General features: G+C 45.7%; 1 protein-coding gene and 1 pseudogene across 2 annotated transcripts in view; one reads left to right on the top strand and one right to left on the bottom strand.

The window, feature by feature from the left end:
* PPARGC1A (PPARG coactivator 1 alpha) overlaps positions 1–15,115 on the bottom strand; it is a 606,121-nt gene that overhangs the window by 457,283 nt on the left and 133,723 nt on the right. The window lies entirely within an intron of this gene.
* On the top strand, positions 2,566–11,721 carry LOC306669843 (vexin-like; annotated as a pseudogene). The gene is made up of 2 exons: positions 2,566–2,690; positions 10,337–11,721. The product of its transcript is annotated as a vexin-like (transcript).

Here is a 15,115-nt window from a genome sequence, read left to right as displayed (position 1 = left end):
AGTGGTTGCACTTGAACTTCAAAGAGGGAGCAGAAGAAGAAAAAGGTTGCCTATAAATTATTTTTCTGGAAATTTCCAAGGGTCGGTAATAGATGACCCTTTAACCTAACTGACACTCAGGAACACACTTCAGATTTTCTCTAGAAAGTAGTCCCACAAATAGGAAATAAGAAGATGACAGTAAGGTCAAGGGGTCCCTGTGACTTTGCCTGCACGATCTCAGTGAGTCCTCCACAGAATCCCATGACATCAGGGCAGCGGGCGGGTAGGAGCGGGGATGGGGCCCTCCTCCTGAGGTTGACGAACTGGCTCATCCAGGGACAAGCAGACCCATCAAGCCGACTGGCTCATCCCAGTCACTGGACCTTACCCTGCCTTGGCTCCAGAGCGACAAGGACACTCGGATCTCAGTGGCCATGAGGATGACAGGAGTCGTCGATGTGTGGGGCAGGTCTGAGCTCGCTGTAGTACACGGCTAGGCGCTGCCTCTTACCACTGCCATTAATCCAGGTTACAGATGAAGAAGCCTCAGCTTTGGGAGGTTAATTAAGCGATGTCTCCAAGGTCATGACTACCAAGCATGGAATTTGAACCAGGCTGTGAACTCCAGAGCCCAAGTCCTTAACCGCTTCCTTCCTGTCTTCCAGGGGTCAGTTTTCAGCTGTGGGTTCTTCAGTCAGCCTTGGAAATCCATTTAAAATGGACATTTTGAAGGGGAAAGGGCCACACAGGGCAACCCGGAGCCACGACAGAGATGAAGAGACCCTGCTCCCTCCCACGTCTGCTGAGTGCCCTTCAGGAAGAGGTATCCCAGGTGCTACCAACTTAGGGATGGCTCCAGTCTCTCTCCTCTGACCCTTTCCAAAGAATGAATGACACCTCCCATCTGCCCTGCCCTGATGCAGGGATGTGGCGGAACACCTTCCACCTATTAGAAAGGAAAGAAGAAGCGGCCAACTCATTCACCGGGGCCAGGGGAGCCGGTGTTAATCCAGTCCTTTTGTTCTAACAGGGAATCTGCCTTTGTAAAATCAGTCTCGGGCAGAGAAGGAGTCAGTGTGCTAGAGGAGTGATTTAAAATGCCACCAAAGGACACAGTATCCCTCACCTCAAACTTTTCCTACTGACGTCTTACTACTCATGATTTATATCTTTGAATTTAGCCTCACTCCATCCAACCCTCTGCTCTCAAAATGCAAATATGCCTGAGATAGTTCAGAAATTAAAGATTCTTGCCCCTAGTATTCCTTTGAGTCCTTTCCATATGATCAGACACCCAAACACGTGGACATCATCAGAGAAGAATGAGGGATGAGTAGGTGCCGGGAGCTCCTAAAAAGAGTTAGAAGATGAGAAGCAAATGCCAAACTTGAAGATTCTCTCTGCTGTGCAGAGTCAAGTCACTTCTTTGCTTACTCAGCCAAGTGTTTTCATGTGCTACAGATTGTGAAATTGAGCCTCAGAAAGGTTGAATGACTTGCCCAAGATCACACAGCAAATGAGGTTTGAACAGCTCCTAATTTCATGATCTTTTCCTTGCACCTTCTGCCTCTGGGTTGAGGCATGGTAGCTCAGATGCCTCTTATTCACTGTCTGTAAGCCAGACTTCGTGTTCACCCTGCCTCTGCAGATCACTGGGTGCACAAACTTCTCCCTCACGCGTATTCTTCATCATCCTACCACTTCCAGTGCAGTCCTGAGGATAAAATGTGTGATTCCGTTTCTCTCCACGATTTCTCCTCTAGGAGGCCTAGGAGGCCATGGCACAATGAGCCAGAAGCAGCAGCGTTCCATCAAAGCTCCAGGGAAAGGAGAATTCTGAAACCCAGTTCATCCCTCCTCAGCTGCTCGTCCCAAACTTTCAGAGAGAGCCCCGCCCGCTATTGCTGCAGCAGGCCCGGAGCCAGCCAGCGGCCAGGAGCACGCACCTGGGGCCACCCGGGCCTTCCTCCCCTGTACCCAAGCATATCTCGGTGGGAAAACCGTGCTATAAAGAGGAAGTGGCAGGGCTGGGGTCATGGTTCAGTGGTAGAGTGCTTGCCTAGCACGCATGAGGCACAGGGTTCAATTCTCAGCACCACATATAAATACATAAATAAAATAAAGGTTCATTTACAACAAAAAAAAATTTTTTTTTAAAAAGAGGAAGTGGCGAGTGATACATATACTAGCCCTAGGAGTAGGAGCCCAGAGATCTATTAAATAGCCTCACAGAGTCAAGATGTGGCTGCTGCCACCAAGGGAGAGTGGCCCCCTGCTACAGCTCCCTCTCATGAGGGGGAAGATGGCATCCTCTCTCCCTCAGCTTGCTCTTCTTCCTTGCTAATAGAAACCACTTCTCACAAAAAAGACTAAAGATGTCTAATATTTACTTTCCCAGACTGTCTCACAACGAAGACGTCAGTGTATGTCTTTATCATGACCAAAGGGATCTGAGGGAAAAGTCCCACAGGTGGCTCCAGAGAGAACATTTATTCCTAATAAAAGAAATGCCCAAGAAGAGGGTTTCTTTCCTGCCTGCAGCTCTGAGTGCCTGTGGCCACTAAGTAGCTAAATAGCCCGCACATGAACTTCACCAGAAAGCTGAAGGACCATATAGAAGAGGTGGGGCGAAGGCACGAGGACCCCGGGCCTGGACACATCGCTAGTCTCTCATCCACTTCTGGACCCGCCTTGCCTCTGGACTTCTTGTGGGTTCCTTATCTGCTGCCATACCTCATGTCACCCCAAAACATGGCGATTTAGAACAACATGCGTAATCACACAACTTTGATGGATCAGGAATCTGAGGGGGACCTGGATGAGGGATTCTGGCTCAGGGTCCGCCCCAGGCCACAATCAAGATGCAGGCACACCCAGACCACTCATGGGGCCGTTGGCCAGCCTCAGAGGATCCACGTCCAAACTCACTCACACAGGCCCCTCCCGTGGCAAGGGCTCTCCCCAGAGCCAGGGTCCCAGAGGGGTGATGGAGCCCACCCAGGGTAGACAACACAGTCTCCACAACCTAATCACAGCCACGACATCCATTATTTCCTACCATATTCTGTTCTTGCAACACAGGGCCTCTCCATCTTGCTGTTGGATCCTTCCCCACTGTAAGGGTATCCTGCACGTTGTGGGAATGTTTAGCAGCAGGCCTGGCCTCCACCCACTGCTGGCCTCCACCCACTGTGTGCCAACGCTACCACCACCACACCAGGTGTGACAAAAAATAACAGTGTCCCCAGACATTGCCAAATGTCCTAGGGGACAAATCATCCCTAGCAGAAAGCCACTGCTTTATAATGAGGCCCAAAATCCAGCCCCTACTCAAAGTGAGGGGCATCAAGAAGCAAGGGTCAGAGAAGCCGTGTCAGGGGCTGCACACTTCATCCTGTCTTATCGGATAACCAACTCCTTCAGTGTTTAAGTCTCTTACCATTGACTCTGGTTATCTGAAGCCAAGATCGCCCTAACGGATACAAAACCAAGTGTTAAGTAAAAAACTAGCTCAATAAATAAACAAAATAAAATCAAGTTAAGTACCTTGTTTAGCAGGGAAGCAACTTACCACTTTAGTGCCCTGGTACAGAACCAGTATCTCCCATTTCAGACCAATAAAATGCTCAGTAACCACCCTTACACACACACACACACACACACATATACGTTTTTCACTGGATGGACACAAAAGTCAAGAGATACAAAGGAGAGCAATTTTTTTAAAAATACTACCTCTTCCAAACAACAAGGACAAGCTATATGTTCCCATATTCAGAAAAAGACGGCTCCTGACTGGGCGTAGTGTGGAAATGGAGAAGAGTAACCTACCGTCCGGAAGCCTTGAGTGCTGACCCACAGCCCATGGGCAGTACCGACTCCATCGAGCCTGCTCCCATCCTGCCCCACCTTTTATGAGGTCCCTCCCAGCCCCTAGGGACCCCGGGCCCCTTGGAGTCCTCCTTGAGGTTCACAGCCATCCCTGCAGCTTGCAGCTCCTTGCAGTCGTGCGGCTGGCCTCACAGTCATTCCCTGGACCAGGACTCAATTTGCCATCAAGCCTGGATTCCAGGGTGAAGATCCTGCAGCCACCGGCCGCTCCTGACCGCCTCCGGGGATTCAGAGCTCCTTCTACCTGACAAGACCCCGCTGGATTTCCAGACCCCATAGACTGGACACATGGTACCAGGGAAAGGCCATATGTTGATTTTAGTTCAAAAACTAAGGGTCTCCTTAGTACCCTAACCCATTCCTCTGCAGAGCTCCCTCAGGAGATTGCAAAGCCTGTAACAGGCATCCGAAGACAATTATCATCTTAGGGGCGGCAGTTCCAGGAATAACTATGGAGTTCAAGATGAAAGGCTCCAAATGAAAGCTATTTCCACACAAATATCTCTTAGAATGGTAGAAATAAACCTTGGGGGGGAAATAGCATTATTGTAAAGTGTGTTTTATGACACCATAATGATTAATGGCATTTCACACTCATAAAGTTGACAGGAAGAGGATGTGAACCACTGACGAAGTGCAAATACAAATTTCCTCTTCATATCACCAGCGTTTTCCTTCAAGAACAAGACATGCACCAACAGGATAAGAGCAATGGCTATTTAAAAACCCTAAATAAATAAATAAACAGCAGCAGACGTCAGCGACACAACCGAGTGAATAGTGAAGTTCCATTTGATGGATTCCCTGGAGATGCTACTGCACATCTTCCTCCCACGGATCCTTTCTGCTGAGCAAGGGACCTGATGACATGCAGTCTCTCCTTGCTCCACAGAAAAGTCAGTTGTCCAAATCAGAGTCCCTCCTGCCCATGGCACAGCAAATCCATGCCCCCATCTCCTCTCTCAGGCTTCTCCACTCAGAAAACAGCATCACGTGGTCATGTCTGTTAACAGCTATTTCACTTCCCTTGGTTCTCTCCCTACCTCCTGGGATGAGCAGTCCTGTCTGTTTCCCCACTAGCTCTTCCTCCACCTGGAAAGAGATCTGAACCTGGCATGGACCTGTATTCCCTGGGGAGACTAGCCACAGGACCATCAGGGTTTGCTTTCCCACCAGATACAGGAATCTCACTTCTTACTCCGCTGAACTTCCCAAGGTACCTGGACGTTGCTCTGGTCTACTCTCTGCTTCCGGTTTCTCTCCCATGTCTCTCCCTCTCCTTCATCTCCTTTCCACTTCCCAACTCTCCCTCCCAGGCTCTGTTTCCTCATCTGTGCAATGGAGACTGTGCCTTCCTCACTGAGGGGTCATAAGGATCAATGACATAATGCCGGTAAAGTGCTGATCGCATGCTGTCCCCAATCAATATGAGTCATGGTCATGATCTTGAGTGCCCACTGGGGCTCAGCTCAGGAGGACAGGACTGTGCTGCACATATCTCTAGGTCACAGAATCATGCCTGGCACATAGTAGGCACTTAATAACCCTGTCACGCTAATGAAGTGAAAAAGGTTTCAATGAATGACTTAATGCTGGAGACTCCCAAGGCAGCCCCTTATCGCTGACTCCTTTAGATTTTAATTTTGAAATCCAGTTGAGGTGACATTAGTCAGTCTGCCCAAAATTTAACTTGATGTCTCTTTTCCTACTGATTCCTTTCTGCAAAGTCCTCATTTTATTAATTTGAGACATTTCCATGATATTTTACAGGCAAAATCTGGGTTTGTCCACACTCTCCTCCTCTCCATCGTGATCCTCCTGTTTTGTGAACCCCATTTGTCTCTCATCTCCTGTTGGCACTGCTGACCCTTTAATTCAGGCCTTTCTCCCACTTGCTGCCTCTTGAATCATCACTGCGGCCCCCATGTGTGCTTCTTACCTGCAGCTTCCTTAACTGTTGCACCCCACTGCCAAACGGACCCTAAAACCAGTGCCCAGCATCAGTCCTTCGTCAAAGAAGCTGCATTGCTTTCTATAATAAATCCAAAGTCCTGGGCCTAACAAAACTGCCTATTAGAAATTCTCTCTCGCTCTCTCCCTCTCTCTCTATATATATAATATACACATATATAGTTAGATATATATAATGTATTATATCATTATGTCTTAATGACATAATAAATTAAGTTCTTCCACCATTTGCCCATCTTGGTTTTGTAGTGGAAAAGAGCTTACGTGCAGCCATTATACGTAAATGCACATAAGATGTAAATGTTGAAAAGTACGCCTTGAACTTGATCTTGAGCTAGTATGGCATGGAACAATGAATAACAGCCCACAGCTGCCATGTATTGGACCAGAGCTCTCTGCCAGCCAAGGTGCTGAGTACCACACACAACGGAGAGCGGGAGTTTTATTCCTAATATGAGAACACTGAAGCTCAGAGAACTCAATAACTTGTCCCCAAACACACAACCAGTGACACAGAACTGGCTTCGGTCTTGGGTCCAACTGATCCCACGGCCTGTGATCTTGACCCACTCATGCTGAACTCAGGAGCCAGGGTGCCTGGGGTGGACACCAGAGGACATGAAGGATAAGTAAATGAATTACAAGAGAAAAGGAGCAGGGAAAACCAGTAAGTCAGAGAGAAACATCTGGGGTGGAATCAGCGAAGAGTGGAAGAGTTAGGGAGAGAATTCTTTGGAGAACGTGAGAAATGAAGACATACGTGAATTTGGGAAGAAAATGGCTACAGCAGCTGGAAGAAAATAACCAGGCTCCTGTAAGCACAAAGGAAAAGAGGGTTATCGCCTTGGATGTCAGACCACAGCAAGTGGCAGAAAAAGCGAGAGAGGACTTGCTTCCTCAGAGACCAGAAGAGAAGGGAGGGACATGGACCAAGGGGAAGACTCAGCACTGGAAGCTTCCTCACCTGGGCTTCCCGAGGACTTAGCTCCCGGTGGGCGCTGCCATAAGGAGTTGGCCCCATTCCTGCTCCTGTGTACAGAGGATCCCCAGGAGAACAAACATAAATCTCCAGGTACAAAATAGTCACTCAACACTGCAACAAATATGTTGATCAAATAGTCAACAAACACTGCCTGCGTGGAAGGAGGGAAATGTTGTCTCTTTAAATGACCCGATTGCACTGATCCTCGTTGCTTTACGAGGGGCTGTGAGGTCAGGACTCTGTCTGCTGTTCTATAGAAAATGTGAACTATAAACAAGCAGCACTCATGCCCTGAGTATGCTCCTGGCCCTGATTTATCCAGAGAAGCTTTGGAGATGCCACCTGTCATGACTGTCTTGGCTCCCCCCCAAGCTGCTCCTCCCCACACCCGAGATGTGATCTTCTGTCCTGGCAGACACTTCAAAGCTCAGCCTTCCTTCCAGCCTCACTCAGAGGTGCCAGCTTTCCTCAGGACTTTCTAGAATGATCTTGTTTCTCAGGTGCCTTCCTCTGGCTCTGAGTTCTGGTATTACATGTCTCCCTAAGTTGTCTTCTGCCCATTACAGGCCCAAACGCCTTCTCGTTTCAAATTTAAATCGAGGACTTAGAATATAGAAATCGTATTTTTCTGATCTCTTTCCTACTGCATTTTCTTAAACCTGGGCCAAAGCTGAGGCTATTTTTATGGTATGAATGGAAAGATGGATAAATATATAAGTGCAATGAGTTCATTTACATAAGACTTTGGGAATCAAAATTGGCAGATTGAAAACCTATAGCAGTGCAGGTTATTATCATAATTATTATTTTAATAGCTACAGAGCCTTCCCTGGTATGAAACGTGATTTGACCATGCCTCCGTCCCCTTGACACACGGACAAGGTCCCTAAAATGTACTATTGCTCCTCTGCCAAGGCTTAAATCTATGAGCTTTCATTTCTTAAGTCTCTCTCTCTCTCTCTCTCTGGGAATAAATATTGCATATCTATTGCTACAAATTCTCCCTTTTCTAAAATAAGTAGGAAGCAATTCAGAAATATGGTTAACTCACAATTTAAGGAATCAGAATGAGCATAAGCCAGCTGAGTTACCAAGAAGCCTAGTGAGGTCTACACTCCATTCCCCCACCACCTACCTCCAAAGACCAGTGTTCTGTGGGTAAAGAATCCTGGCCTTGGAGATTCCTAACGAGAGTCAGGGCTCACTGGGTGTCCACCACAAATACAGGCTCGCTAGGCAGTCTAGTCTTCATCTCTTCCTTTTGAAAAATAAGAACCCAGGAGAAAGATTTTCTGCCCTATCGCCCCGACAACACACACATGCACAATTCCACAGAAACGTGATAAGACAGGAAGGACCCCAGTTCTTCCAGACCAAGTGTGTCTGTGGCTCTGGGGAGATCCCACCAGGCATCTGGAGGGCGTCAGCTCTGGCCGTGAAGCCAGCGCAGTGGCATGGCACAGCCGAAGCCCTCTGCCCACCTAACCCTTCCTGGCGCCAGCAAGCCCCTGGGAAGGCTTCTGAGGAGGGAGCTTCATGAGCGACTGACTATGCTGGGGTCAATCAGAGGCAGGCAGCAACCGCTGCCTTCACCCCAGCTGCCTCTCCAATTCATGCAAAGCTGTTTACTTAGTGCCTCGAGAGTTGGGATAGAGAAGCAGCCGCAAAGAATACCGGCTAAGGATCGGAGAAAATCTCGCCATTCCCTCACATGAGATGTTTTTGTATGTTTGTTTTCATTTTTGTTTCATTTTTTGAGTTTATCCCAAAAGGAAGAGGATGGTAATAATCTCCCTCCCTCCATCACAACTTTGAGAGATGTTTATTGAAGCCAAAACCTCTCTTGACGTTTGCCAGTTGCTAAATAGGAGATGCTTCTCCTGCCAAACATACCCTCTCTTTCACGGTGCTTATAAATAGATTATATATAAATAGGATGAGTTAATGCTGTTCATCTGATGAAAGGGATTAAAATAGATGAACGCAAAATTTAAGGTAAAATGCTATTGGAGTGTGTGGGAAAAGCATCAGAGAGCCTTGGACTAGAACCCTGGGTACCAGATACTGGGGACAAAAAAAAACCAACTTTATCCTGAAAGGCCTGATTTTTTTAATTCATCAGCAAGATTAACAGGGTAGGCACTACGTGGACCACAGATGAGGTCATCAAGCTTAGGGGAAACACACACAGACACACACACACACACACCCCTAGGTTACCCAGCTAAATTTGAATGCCAAACTCAAATCATTTTATAGCATAAGCATGTTTCAAATATTGTCCATGGGACATACTTGTACTAAAGATTATTCATTATTTATCTGAAATTCAAATTAACTGGGCATCCTATTTTGTATCTTGGAACCCTATCCCTGAAGAATTTGGCTTAATCCTGAGGAGACAAGGAGTTAAGCCCCGTTTGACAAAGTCCCTTAAAGGCCAGCCTCTTTGCCTAGATCACTTAGGTCAGCAGAAGGTTTGCTTGAATTATTCATAGGTTCAGGACAGACCTTCACACCTACATGGCCAGCATTGCTGAGCTGTGTATCTGGGATAAGGTTAAGCGGCAACCCATTCCCATTCCACACAGAAAATGATGGCATTGTCAAGAACATCTTATGCCCGGATGTGCTGAGTCTCTCTGCCTCGTGACCTTTGTATTCAGCCCCATGCTGGGCCTTTCTGACCAAGGTCACTCACTCATCCCATCTGTGCGAGGCTGGTACAGTTTTTCACTTGGTGAGCTGCAGAAAGTTGTCCAGCATCACACAGCTGGTAAGTGGAGGTGCCAGGAGGCAGAAGCCTGGCTTAGCACCCAGGGCACATCTTCCTGTCTCCCTGGTCCACGCTGCTCTATTTCCACTGCATGGAAGACTGTTAGAAACTAGGGATTGGTTAGGTAATGGTGAGGAAGAAGATAAGAAATAATAGACTTAAGTATTGCTGAGATAAAAAGACATCAAAGCATAACAAATAAAAGATGGTAAGGAAGTATCTAAGTGATGCTCACATCAAGCAGGCACATTAGAAGATCTGGGTATCAAACCATTATTATAAATAGCGAACACCATTTAGTAAATGTTACTGTGTACCAGGCACGGGTGGGCACCACACCACCACACCTCAGAATACAGGCAAGGAGGTGATAGGAAGTGAACAGGCCCAGAAGCAGTGCCAGGAGAAGTGAGCCCACAGCCCTGCAGTCGCTCCCCACGAACTCTGAACCTCTAGGCCGTGATGCTTGGATACATGTTCTTTGCAAAAATGTACTTTTAAAAGCATTTCCCTTATGCCCCATAAGCTCCTCACGTCCTTCAGCTCACCTCAAAACCCAACCACAATTTACCTTCATGAGCCATAGTGGGAATGGTAACAACCCAAAAGGCCAATGGACAGACCACATCCATTCATACGTACTCTTTGTATCCAGAAGCAAAGGGTCAATAAATAAATAAATAAATAAAAAGAGGATCCGAGAGCCAGACTGGATTAGGAAACCTCGCGACTAGGGGTCCAGAGACAGGCTGCCGGTTCCCAGACACTTGGGGGAGAGAAGGTGAAACGGTGCATCAGATTTACAGCTGCAGCGATGAAAATATAGAAGTTTGCACCACCGTGATTCCTTCCAAGGTGTCCAGTCCAGCCAGGAGAAGAGTCAAAAGCTCTCAACACCTCTTGACCAAGAATGTGGTGATCGAGTCGGACCTCTACACGTCCCGGCCCCTGGAGCTGCTGCCGCACCGTAGCGACCGTCGGACGCAGGCGAAGGCCGCAGGTTCAGGCGGCTGCAGAACGCTCGTCCTCCCGGGGCGCATCCCGCCAAAACCCCCTCCAGACCTGTGGGGATTTCTGAACCCAAAGCATCAAATCTGTGTGGGAATCGAGCATATGGAAAATCACTGATTCCTCCAGTGGCCCGGATCTCAGTGAAATCTCCAGCTGCAGCAGAGGTGGTAGCCACAGGCTCAGAGAATGGAACTGTTCTAGGAAGAGGATCCAGACATCTCAAGAAGATGACGGAAGAGTATCCAACTCTCCCCCAGGGTGCGGAGGCTTCCCTGCCACTGACAGGCAGTGCTTCCTGCGGTGTCTCTGGCATCCTCCGAAAAATGTGGACCAGGCACAAGAAGAAGTCTGAATCTGTGGGAGCCACCAACAGCGCCTTCGAGGCCGACTAAAGGTGACCCTTCCCAGGTGCCTTGCACTGGCTGCGGTTCACAGGACAAGGGAAGAAAACTTGAGGATTGGGACTGAGCCACACTCACCTGTACTAGTAGCTGGTCCGAACATCATTCTCCCTCACTAACTGATCGCCCCGGCTTTGGGCATGGAAAAGGAACGGTCCCTTGAGGGAAAAATGGAACTGTTGGTCTGAAAGTTACTTTGGGAGGTCATAAAGTTTGTTTCCCTATCCTTAGGCATAACTCTACCAAAAGCAAACGTTGCCAGCCCATTTTAAAGAACTACAAGGGAGAACAAAGGCAATTCCTCTGTTTTCCTTGTGGGCTTTTCCAAAATGTATAATTTCTGACATGAATGTAAAAGCTTGACATTTGAGGGGTTTGTAAATCCCATGGTTCTCACTATTCTCGTTTCATGTTTATTTCACCTTGATGAGGTACAAATTTTAAGGACAAAGCATTAGGTATTTACTGAATAGTTCTAACATCTACTTGACAGTGTCATCAAAATCAGTTCTGATGGTCATTTGGCATGATTGCATGAATTCTCTGTTCTCTTATGTGCAGTTTTTCTATAGAAAAAGATTAAAATTAAATGTTAATATTTTCTTAAGTGGCATAATCTAGTAGAATTAACAATACCTTGATTTGGTACAATGATTTTTAACTTTCAAAAGTGCTTTCCCAGCCATTATCTCTTCTTCTCATCACAAAGCCCCACTTGAAAACACACACACACACACACACACACACACACACACACACAAAATTATTTCCAATCTACAGATAGGGAAATTGAGGCCTCCAGAAGTTATATGAATAGACACAAGATAGTGGGATTAGTCATCAAGTCCTCAACTTCCCTCAGCAGATTCCCTGCTGTGCTTACACTAGCAACTGATTTGAGGAACTTTTTAAATGGTGGGCATATGTCTCTGGGGACAACCATGAAGCAAAGAGTCTGATAAAGTTAGAATATATAAGTGATTTGAATGAACTAGACCATTGCATATTGGTCTAGAGGTCAAAAAGAGTCAAATACCCATTGCATATGGTTTGACCTAATATATAATATTACGCTGTCCTCTGTCAATGGAAACGTCATTATCAATTCCATTTGCAACATCAGTAGCCTTAAAATTATCCCATAATAATAATGGTAATAATAATTATCATTTATTAAATGCCTACTATGTGCCAGGCATGATACTGAGCACTTTACACAAATTATCCTAATCTTTACAACAGCTGAGTTAGGTGGCTTTATCCATTTATATATAGACACCAGTTCAAAAAGATTAAATGATTAGTCTGAAGGCACCTAAGATACATAGGTGTCCAGCTTCAATGCCTCCTTCACATGAAAGAGTTCAGTACATAGAGAAGGACTAGGGTTAGTAATGAATTTTTGTCTCAAGCATTAAAACTAATGGATTGGTAGAGGCTGTCTGGAGTGCTATATGGAGGAGGGATCTGAGCTAAAAGAGTGCAGTGGTTGATGAGTAATGCCTTGCCTGTGAAGGGGATTAGTGACAGGCCTTGAATAGACCTCATCTGTGACCTGAACTCTGCCTCCAGAAGGCTTGTTTTCTAATTAAGAGGTTTAAATTAGTTCAACCTATTTAATGAAATCAGAAATTCTGTGGTAAAATTTAGCCTGTGACTGTTAGAAATTGCCATGTCTTGGTACAAAGTAGAGTTTGACCGTTCAACATTTCAGACTCAACTGACATTTCTGACTGCTTCACTGTGGTATGTCTTGCTTTGTGCTCTTTGAATTTCCTGTTTCTGTATCTCTGGGTAAATTACAAGAAGGTGTGGTGGTGGGTAAGAGGCCTGGGCTTCTGAGCTTTCACCTTGCTGATCTCTGCCTTCAGACACTGTGCTAGACTCTGAGCACCTGACCCCAGCATCCAAACATGATTTGGAAACTTGTGTTCAAGGGCTTTTCACTGAGGGGCTAATCCCAATGAACTGTCCAGTGTCCTACACAGCATAGAAATTGGGGTCCAGAACAAAGGGAACAAAGAGGTGATCTTGCTGGACCACACAGTCTCCTACAACTATTTATTTTAACTTATTTAATTTATAACTGATGTCTTTTATTTGTATGTGGCAGATGAAGATCTATGTAGGATGGAATGAACTTATTTATTTTTAATTTAAATATTTCATGGTGAAGTGTCTGCCTTGTATAGAACATTTGGCAAATTCAAATAAAAATAAAGTGTGCTTTGTGACATTAATAACCACCAGAAAAATAAAAATAAATAATAATAAAAAAATAAATAAAAAGATTCCTCCCATAAGGTCGAGAAAAGCCACCCTTGGTTGCTTGTTTCCATCCCAGGAATCAGAAAATAACTAACAACTTGAGCCCACATGAGCTTTGGGGAAAGAGAAAGTGCTATTCCTCATATTTTGAGGCAACTCTTTAATGATAATCCCATTTGTGCACAGGAAGAAATAGCCACAACTTTTGTTTCGCTGCTTTCAAAGCGTCTACTGTTCCACATCCGGGGAACTGGAGACCAGACTATTTACTAAGACGTAACCACACCCCTGTCAGCTGCGCTCAGGGTCCACCAGGTTCTCTGGTCGTGAGCAACAGAAGCCGTCTTTGGCTAATGTGAGCCTGAATAAATGTTGACATGCGGAAACGCAGACAACCAAAGAAAAGATGGAAGAGTCCGGCTCTAAAGGGAACGGGGATAGGATTTGCTCAGGAAGTCGAGGTGACAGGAACCATTAGACCTTCTGACCAGCCACCTCCACGGAAACTTGCTTCAGTTCCAACTACGTCAGTGTCCCAGTTCCTGGGAGGGAAATTCAGATTGACCTGATCTGAATCACAGATCTGGTTAGAGAAGCAAAATCATGTGCTCTTACCAAAAGAAAAAGAAAGAAACGGAGAATGGATCCTTAGGGAGACAAATACATAAATGGTTATAAAAATATTGTGTAGTGGTCACAGTTGAGTACTGTGAAACGCGACTTCTAGGTTCTAACCCTGGTTCTGAGCCTTATTGACCGTGCAACCTTGTATAAGTTACCCAACCACTCTGTGCCTTGACTTCCCTGACTACAAGAAGGGAATGATAATAGTGTACATCTCATTTACTTGTGAGGTTTAAAAGTTTTAATCCATGTAGACTGTTTGGAATAGGGCCCACTATGTTGTCACCACTCCATAAGTGTTGGCCATAGTTTCTGTCATTTTATCATACCTGATCACCATTACCCACCGTGATTTGCAGACGGTTCGTTACCCTGTTCTGATCACAGTATCTCCATTATAGTCTAGTTCATTCCAACCAACAGATACTAAGCACCTAGAGGTACCAGATTCTAGGATAGAGAGGGAATACTCATAGAAAAAGGCCGTGTCCAAGCATAAAATGTAATAGGAAATACAGAGTGTCTCAGTAAAACATGGCTTTTAATATGTTCAATTTGACATCAAAAATAAAACCGAGAAACAGATGTCCAAGAGGCATAGTTCCCATAAAGTTCTTGGGTTTTACTGGTATCTGTCATACAAATTTACTCCTCAGAATGTACACATCTAGAAGCACCTATTCCTCCCTTCTGTGAAACAGCATTTATACCACATATGTGTTTAATAAATGTGCATACTAAATGTTTAATGATAAGGACCTAAACAACTCCTCTTGCTACAGTAATAGAGCAGCTAATAGGCGACTGGTGGACCAAGCAGTGAAAAGAAGCATAGCATTGAGTCCACGGAATCCATAGGTCTCACTACCAGGAAGGGGATAAAACATCCCATACCAAAACCCACGCACAAACACGGCCGAAAGTCACAGCCAAACTCACAGATTAAACACAAAGAACTGCTGCAGGGAAAATTTTATGCTCTTTATTACACAACTCCTCAAAGGGCCCAATTTTAAATTCAGGCACTGATATCCTCATTTGTCAGCCTGGGTTGCCACAGCTGACCACAGTCCCCAACTGACAAATGAGACCTCGGCTAATAACAATTATTCACTAAAGTCATAGTTTCCTGTGTGATATAAAATGTATCGACATCCCAATGTTGAAAGTCCGTGTCTTGTGCATAAACATTATTGCCTAAGCCATGGT

Source organism: Sciurus vulgaris, assembly GCF_902686455.1.
Source record: "Sciurus vulgaris genome assembly, chromosome: 9".
Classification (NCBI taxonomy): domain Eukaryota; kingdom Metazoa; phylum Chordata; class Mammalia; order Rodentia; family Sciuridae; genus Sciurus; species Sciurus vulgaris.
This window is presented reverse-complemented; position numbering and strand designations above follow the sequence as displayed.